General features: G+C 47.2%; 1 protein-coding gene across 1 annotated transcript in view; it reads right to left on the reverse strand.

The window, feature by feature from the left end:
- Positions 1-5,986, reverse strand: part of VPS53 (VPS53 subunit of GARP complex) — a 61,385-nt gene extending 55,399 nt beyond the window's left edge. Inside the window, exons 1-3 of the mRNA XM_031059798.1 lie at positions 5,909-5,986; positions 4,836-4,885; positions 3,995-4,061 (exon numbers count right to left, since the gene is read on the reverse strand). The gene's annotated coding sequence lies outside the window, so the exon portion shown is untranslated. The remainder of the gene's footprint in view (positions 1-3,994; positions 4,062-4,835; positions 4,886-5,908) is intronic.
- Between the last annotated feature and the right edge of the window lie 2,194 nt (positions 5,987-8,180).

Raw genomic sequence — 8,180 nt, forward strand, 5'->3', positions numbered from 1 at the left:
TTCCTGCCTTTAGAGCTGCTTAAATAACTCTTTTGGGGCCACATCTATTTGATGGCCTTTATTTTTAGACTCAGAATCTGGTTTTTCAAACACCTCGCTGCTAAGTTATCCACATGTGTACATGAGCAAGAATGTTTGGGGAACAGTTTAAAAGCTGATAGACAAAAAAAAAAAAAAGCTCTTTTCACATGAAAATTTCTTACTGAAATGCCTTCTCATACCTACAACTCAGCTCAACTCAGCTCAAAGCCCTGTTCAAGAGGCAGGGGGGCACAGAAGTGTTATCCCAACCATCATCCCAGCCAGACAGGACAGGAGACTCCATCACAGCTGGATCTGCAATCAGGATTTTGGACTTCCCATCCCTAAGGTCTCCTTTCCCTCAAGGAGCACAGAGAGCACATTTCCATAGCTGCACACTCCATATTCCCCAGTGGCTCAGACTGGGATTTAGATTCCTCTGAAAACGTTATCCTGCTCTCAAAACCAAGGCTGGGCTCCCCTCTCCTGGACGGCTGGGAAGGTGCAGCTCTCAACAAGGCTCCTCCACAAGACAGCTTTGAAAAGCTCTTTGCTGAGCTCAGTGGGTAAATAACTCCTTCTCCTCCAAAAAAATCCCAGGCTGGCAAGGCTGAAAACTTCAGTTTGTCTTCTAGGAAGCTGCCTGGATCACTGGTGTCTAAAAAAGGGTGTGGGTAGGTTGGTGATAAACCCCAGTAATTCAAGCAGCACTGAATTAAGTGCCTGCACAAGATTCCCAAGCATTTTTGGGGCAGTTCTGGCTGACAGGAGATGGAAAAGCCAAGGCTGAGTTCCCTCACCTGCCAGGGCATGGGATGGACCAGCACAGACCAGCCAGGGCAGGGACTCAGCAAAGAATCCCCTCCTGGCTTGCTTTGACTTAAACAACCTTTTTGTGATTCTGTCACTGCATCCAGGGTTTGTATTTCCCTTGGAAGGAAGTCAGAGACTGAAAGGATGTTTATTCAAACTCTTATTTACCCCTCAGACAAGGACATCTCCAACACAACACAGTCAGGCAATGCTGGCAAACACTGGCCAAAGCATCAGGGCTTGTTAGGAGAGAATAACTGATGGGAAGAGGTTTTTGAAAAACACCTTTCAGGCCCAACCCTGCAGTTAAATACACAAGATCCTGAGCTCCCACTGAAATCCAAGCAGCTACAAAATCAGAGTTCAGATGCACTTTTATTTATGGCACATGCTTTCAAAGGGATGATGGATTGCAGTGCTCCTCTTGGATCTCAGTGTGCCAAGGGATGGAAATCAAAACACAGGAATTTTCCAAAAATTTCTGACTTTTCCAAAAGCCAGCATGCTGCAAGTTCTGTGCACTACAAGCAGGAGACATCTCTGATGGTAAGAGTTACAAATGGAAGAAGATCAGAGATTGAATTTACTGATGTGGCTGCCTTTGAGCTTTGTTTCAAACCTCTTGCAAAAGCTGGTTGCCAACTGCTTCCTTCCTGATCAAGGGTGGTTTGCAGTTGTGGTTATGATGATAAAATGCAATAATGATCTTCATCCTGGGCTGCCTGAGGGTGAGGCTCACAGGATGACACTATCAGTCCATGTGGATGTGTCAATCCAATTTTGCAGGGAAATACTGGTCTTGAGGATACAAGTTTCCTACAAATTTAGTAAAGAACAGAAGATCAGTAGAAACGAGAACCTAATTTCGCTGTGGGACCAAATTACCAGGAAAACTAAATAAGGAAAAAAGCAACTCCCTTCCAAGCACAGAACTGACCTGCCTTAACAGCACCTTGTTTTCAGTTGCTTCAAAACAATTTCTTACCATGCATTGGAAAATAAAACCCTTCCTCTCCAAGTGGGAGCAGTCAAGCCTTTTACTCTATAAAAACCATTTCCAAATGTCCTTGATTCCCCCTGAGAATATGCTGGTAAAACAAAGGCACTTTTCAGCATAGGAACAGGCAGCTGAAGCTGGAAAACAAGGTTTGCACCCCCACAATGTGCTGTCAGCAGGGTGGTCATGTGAAAAAGGCTGTGCCTCACTCCCCCACACAGCACCCAGGACACTCAGGGGACACAGGGCAGGGTGACAACAACAGCAAATGTTCCTGCTAGGTTTTCTCTGATTTTGGGGTGATAAATATAAAATTCTATCTCAAACTGAAGTGCCATTCAGGAGTTCCCCAGATCTCTTTTGCTGCAGGTCCCTGTGATCTCCAAAATCTGAGCTTGCTGATGCTCCTTCACTGCTTTAAACTTCAAGACCCAGCCAAGTCCTGCCACTCCAACAGTCTGGTTCCAGCAATTCACACAAAAAAGTGCACATGCAGGTGTGAAATGATGGGCTTGGATTAGAAACACAGAAAGAAAAAGCTCACAGCAGTTCAGAATCAATCTGTTTTTCTTCCCAGAGAAGTAACACATTAAATAATTGAATGGTTTCAGTATTTGTTAGGATCTCAAAGAAACAACAGCTGTGCTCCTGGGAGATTGTCTGGCCTCAGCCCATGCACTGCAAGCTCTGGAATCTGTCTGAAAGTTTGCTTCTACTTTGCAAAGCAGCAAAATGAGGGAAAACAGGAAAATCCACAGCTAAATACAGCAATATTTGTGATTAACTGCAGCTCCAAGCCACTTGAAACATGCCCTGCAAGGACACCCAAGTGAACACTTGAAGGTTTTTAGTTAATCAGGATTTTAACTGGCTCCTGTACAACCACACTGAAGGAAGGGCAGCACAGACAGCTCTGCCTTCCTGGGGCTTCAGAGCACGACACTGTGCATGCCCTGGAGAACTTCAAAGGGATGGAAGTGAGAAAGCACAGACCCAGGACAGAGCTCTGAGCAAAGCTGGCCAACCTCCACAGCACAGAAATGCTCCTGCTATCCCACAGGCACTGATCATGGCACTGCTTGTGTTTGTCCTTTTCTCCGAGCCCTGAGGCACCCCAGGCAATTCTCACCCACAGCTCTTCTCAATCCCACTCTTTTGTGATATTTCAGAGAATTTATCCTCTCAGATGGGCCCAAAAGGCTACAACAGGTCCAGCTTTCCAACCCACAGCCAAACTCTCCAAGCACTGCACCAGATTCCACTCCCTCCTCAATTTCTGTAATTGCCACCCCACCTGACTGCTGCTCTCACTCCTGCACAGTAATTACAGCAGCACCACTCCCAGGTAAGCCTCATCCCAAGCACATCCCCAGTTTAACAGCACTGCTGAGACATCCATGATTCAACTAATTCTGCTAGGACAGGTGAGCAGCTCTCACGTTTTTCTAAAGCAAGATAAAAGCATAGGCAGGTGAAATAATTGCCTCGAGGGCTCTGTGGCAGAAATAGGATTAGATACTAAATGTTGTGGCAGCAAGGAGTGGGAAATAGAGAGGGGCATTACCCCATGCCAGTGTTAAAGCTGGTACTAAGAAGTCACTGAGGAGCCCTGACTGATGGTTCAAGGTTCAGTGCCCTCTAAAACAGGACAGGAAATAGAGCCAAAGCAGGTGACACCTCAAAATCAGCTGAGCACCCACAGCCCCTGCAGACACGGCTCACCAGTGCTGAACCTCCAGCAAACACCTCTGCCAGGCAAAAAACAAGTGAAAACCTGAGGAGCTGCAAGAGGAAGGGGCAGCCAGTGATCAGCACAGCGACAGAACTTGGGACACCCCAGCAAACAGCTCAGTGAAAAGGACAAACAGCCTTGTATTGATCCCCACCCAGGATCAAATGTACTTGTACCTGCTCAGTGCTGCTTGCTTTATATCAGCTCCAGAGTGGCACACAGGCCTCCTGCTTTTGATCTTTAAATCAATTCCTCATTCCCTTCCCTTCAGAGGGTGAGGCAGGTCACAGCAGCTGCTGAGTGAGCAGCTCATCAGTGTAAGAGGCACAGGACCATCTCAGGACCAGCAGCAGTGGAGTTCTGCCTGCCAGAGCCATTCCTCAGGGTGACATGCCAAGCTGAGAGGCCCTGGCACTGCTGGCTGCACATACCTGCCTGCCATCCTGTCCCACGTTGGTCTGTCCCCTCACCACAGTTCTGATGTTGTCATCCAACCTCCTGCAGGAAAAACCCCAGAGTGTCAAACGCAGGCTTTTGGAGCCTGACCCAAACAAATGGGGGAGTCCTGAGAGCTACAGAACCAATTTAAAACAACAAAAAAAAATACTCTTACCAATGCTAAACTCATTATTTCCCCCTCTCTCTCTGTTCAATAGCACTATCTTGCACAATTTCAAAGTCTTGTTGCAAAAATAAAAATCCATTTCCTAATTTAACCAGGGTTTCTTGCATTCCTGTTCCCTTAAGCAATATTGTCAGCTCTCCCTTTTCTGTCTGCATTTCAACTTCCCACATGTGAAAGTGCTGTCTCAATCATTTCATGTTGGCAGTATGAGCCAGCACAGAAAATTTAATTATTTCATGCACACTTGTGTTTATTTTGTACTTTTAGGACCAATAATGACAATTTAAAAATACAGAGTGGGAGTTTTTACAATATATTCCAATCCCAAAAACAATGAATTCTTAGCAACTGAGTCTTTTGGGTATTTTGCTCATTCAGCCTTCAAACTGTACTAAAATTTGGTATTTTTTGGTTTTTACTTGTTCTTCAAAGCTGCACTTTGCAACCTATCAGCTTAAACAGCCTGAATGACACATAATAGAAGTGAAATATAAAAATTATAATTGTTTCTGTGCCACTATTAGACTCGAGGCTGGTCCTATCCATGCCTTTTAAACAAACTAAATCCTGTCAGCTGAAGCATTTTATGAAGCTTTGGTGACAATCAGACCCGACATGCAATGAAATGCAGAAATATAAATATTTACCTTATTTTCAATCTGATCTTGTTCACGACTTCATCAATGTTTGCCAAAGACTGGAATAGAAAAAAAAATATCAGAGGGAAGTGAAATGGTGGATGTTTTTCAGAGGGATATGTGATGCCAAACACTTCATCACACAGGGGTGTTGAGGAAGAGGAGAGCAATGGTTTTGTTTTACAGGTGGAGGAGCTGAGACAACAACTCAGCTGCTTCTCTGTCACATCCCAAAGAGCAGGAGAAGACAGGTCAGTCTCCCCCCATCCCTGAGCTCTGCCCTGTCCTCTGTCAGCAGAACGGTGTGACAGTGACCTCCAGTGGGCATTGGGGATGGGGACAGAGCCTGGGGGCTGAGACCCCCCCTGCAGAGCCCAGAGACACAGAAAACAAGCCTGGAAGGGGATGCAGAGAAGGCACCGCTGGGGAAACAGCTCCTCCCTGCTGGCAAAGGGGAAAAAAGCCAAGCCACAGCACTGGGGAAAGCTGCAAGGCAAAACCAGGGTGCTGCAGAGGATCTCAGCCATAGGAGATGTTGGAGCAGCCTCAAGACACAAAATTCACCTGTAGAAACATCTCTGTTTGGCAAGAGGTTAATGCAAAACTCCCCCTGGGGCTGAAGCTGGGAACACAAAGCAGGGATGTGGGCCCACAGCAATCTCATTCTTTAAATCTCAAAATAAATAACTGTGTTCAAACACTCCTGTGATATTGTACAGGCAAGACCTGCCTGATTTGGCTGAAAACTCCAGGAACTCACCAATGATTGATATATAGCAAGTTATGACATTTACTCCACCCACAGAGAAAATTAATTTATTTCTACAAATCAAAGCAAGACTCACTCTGGGTGGAAAGAGACCACATAATGACAGCAAACCCAGTGAGCTGCAAATTTCAGAAGTGATTACTGTTAAAGCTTCATTTCCTGTGCTAGTGTTTAAAATGAAAGGTTTGGGTACAGGTTTAAACACTGCTTTGGTCATTTGCTATCAGGTTATCCTGATACCAAAGGGTGGAAAAAAAATCTGATAGTAAAAAGTGTGGAAGTGAAGCCTGAGAGTATTTGGAGCATTACTTACTTGCTCAGTGGGAAAGAGAGCATTAATGTACTCCACAGCATTGAAATCTGCTCTGTCCAGTGGATCTTGGCTGGGAAATACCTGGAAAGAGGGAGGAAAACAAACACAATCAACCATCACCAGTGATTTCTGTAACTTTACACAGCTTCTACAACTTTTAATTCCCTCAGCACCCACTTCCAGCTGTGTTTCACAGCATTTCTCTAACAAGTGACCAGGAGCAGAGCATCCACATGCTCTGCAGGGCTGTGACCTCCCAAAATTCCTGTGGCTATCAGCCTGGATAAACACAGATAATTCACACACACGACTCCACACACAGCCCTGGCACAACCCATCCATCCAGGAATTCCCAAGACACATGAGCTCTGCATCCCAAACCATGCTGATGCCTTTGTTGCTGTCTTTTTAGCAGGCAAGAGCTTTGCCAGGCCTCATGGTGACAGGCACAGGGTTTGCTTTCCACAGCCCTGCAATAGGAAACGTGATGAATTAAGGAGTGGCTGTACAAGTTCTCTGGAGACTTGGGTTTGCCACTTTCCACAGAAGAGAAACACAATCTGCTGAATGATTTGGGCAGGAGGAAAGAGCAGCTGTGGTGCAAACAGATCTCATCTCTCCTCAGCAGCTCAAACAACACAAACACGACTGCCAGGATTTGCTTTTTGTCCCCACAGACTGGAGTGTGGTGTTTTCCCTTCTCTGCCAGCACACTGAAGCTGTGGATGTGCCAGCACACTGGAAGGGCTCAAGGTCATTCTGCATGAGGTTTGGATCAGCCTGGGATGCTGGAAAGGATGAGATGGTCTTTAAGGTCCCTTCCAACCCAAAGTATTCCATGATTCTGATATTTGTCCCATATTTACAGAGCCATCAGCTCTGCACCCCATGGCCAACACCCCCTGGCAAAAGCAGAGCTGACCCCCCAGCATCCCCTGAAAGCCTTCACACCTGGGCACAGGAAACAGCATTGACACACTGTGAAATCAGTGATTTTGTGAGATAAAAGCAAATTCTGCCTGAACCAGCCCTCCTGGGAAGCCTTCCCAGTCACTCCTGTGGCCCAGGAGAAGCAGGCAGCAGTTGAACATGCACGAGGCTGTGGTGAGTGAAGAGAATGCTCTGACATCACCCCATGGTAAGAGCAAACTGCAGCATCACACCCAGCCCGTCCTGCTCACAGCTCACACTCAATCAATCCCCACAAACCCCAAACCTCCACAGGTATTAAGAGCAGATGAAACAAGAGGTGAGATGGGAGATAAAGGCTGCTCAGGAGCTCCACTCCAAGTGCAGATAGGGATCAGTGCTGCAGGCAGCTGGAGCAGCTGCAGGAGCTGTCACTCCCAGCAATTTGTCACAACCTATTAATCAGAAGTGCTAGCCTGGCTTTGGTGGGGCACCAGTCCTGCCTGTGCTCCCCACCCCGCTTCCGGCAGGGCAGCTGAGCCAGCTCGGCTCATTTAACCAGAACTGGGCAGCTTTTGCCCCAAAACTGGTTAAGGAACACTGACAGGAACAACAGGACTACTGGGCTGAGAAGTGCCGGAGAGGAAGCTGGAAAGCAGCAGGTGGTGTCATCCTCAGCATCTCCCAGTGCTCAGGATATGAATATTTTCCTACAGTTTTAATGTTTGTCATAATAATTCAGCCAGGCACATGGTGGGTTCTCCACTGCTCAAAAACTCATGTCTAGAAGTGCAGAGGATTCTTTCTCTAGGTCCCCTTTAGAAGCTGCCATTTAATTTACCAGTCCCAAGGTCACGCCTTGCTCTTCAAAGAGGGCCACCAAAAGCGACCCACAAGCCTCAACACTCAAGAAAGTGCAAAAACTTAAATGTGAGTGCTGCTTTGTGAGACAGACACTGCTCCTGCTCAGACATCTGCTCCAGGAAGAGCCCTCGGGATGGAAGGGTCACTGCAGGCAGGGCAGGCTCAGTCACAGAGGACAAGAGGCACGGTTTGACCCTGGGTTCTCACGGGATGGGCTCCAGGTGCCACGAAGGGTTTCAGGGAACACAGAATCACAGAATACCCTGAGTTATGGGGGACCCACAAGGATTATCCAGCCCAGCTCCTGTCTCTGCACAGCCCCTCCAGCACCCCCACCCTGGCACCCCTGGAGCAGTGCCCAAACCCCCCTGGAGCTCTGGCATCCTCGGGGCCGCGCCCATTCCCTGGGGATCCTGGGCAGTGCCAGCACCCTGTGGATGCAAACCCCGTGTGTTTCACCGCAATGGAACCAGGACATTCCCATGATCCCTATTCCAGC

This window comes from Geospiza fortis, unplaced genomic scaffold (assembly GCF_000277835.1).
Source record: "Geospiza fortis unplaced genomic scaffold, GeoFor_1.0 scaffold538, whole genome shotgun sequence".
NCBI classification, from domain to species: Eukaryota; Metazoa; Chordata; class Aves; order Passeriformes; family Thraupidae; genus Geospiza; species Geospiza fortis.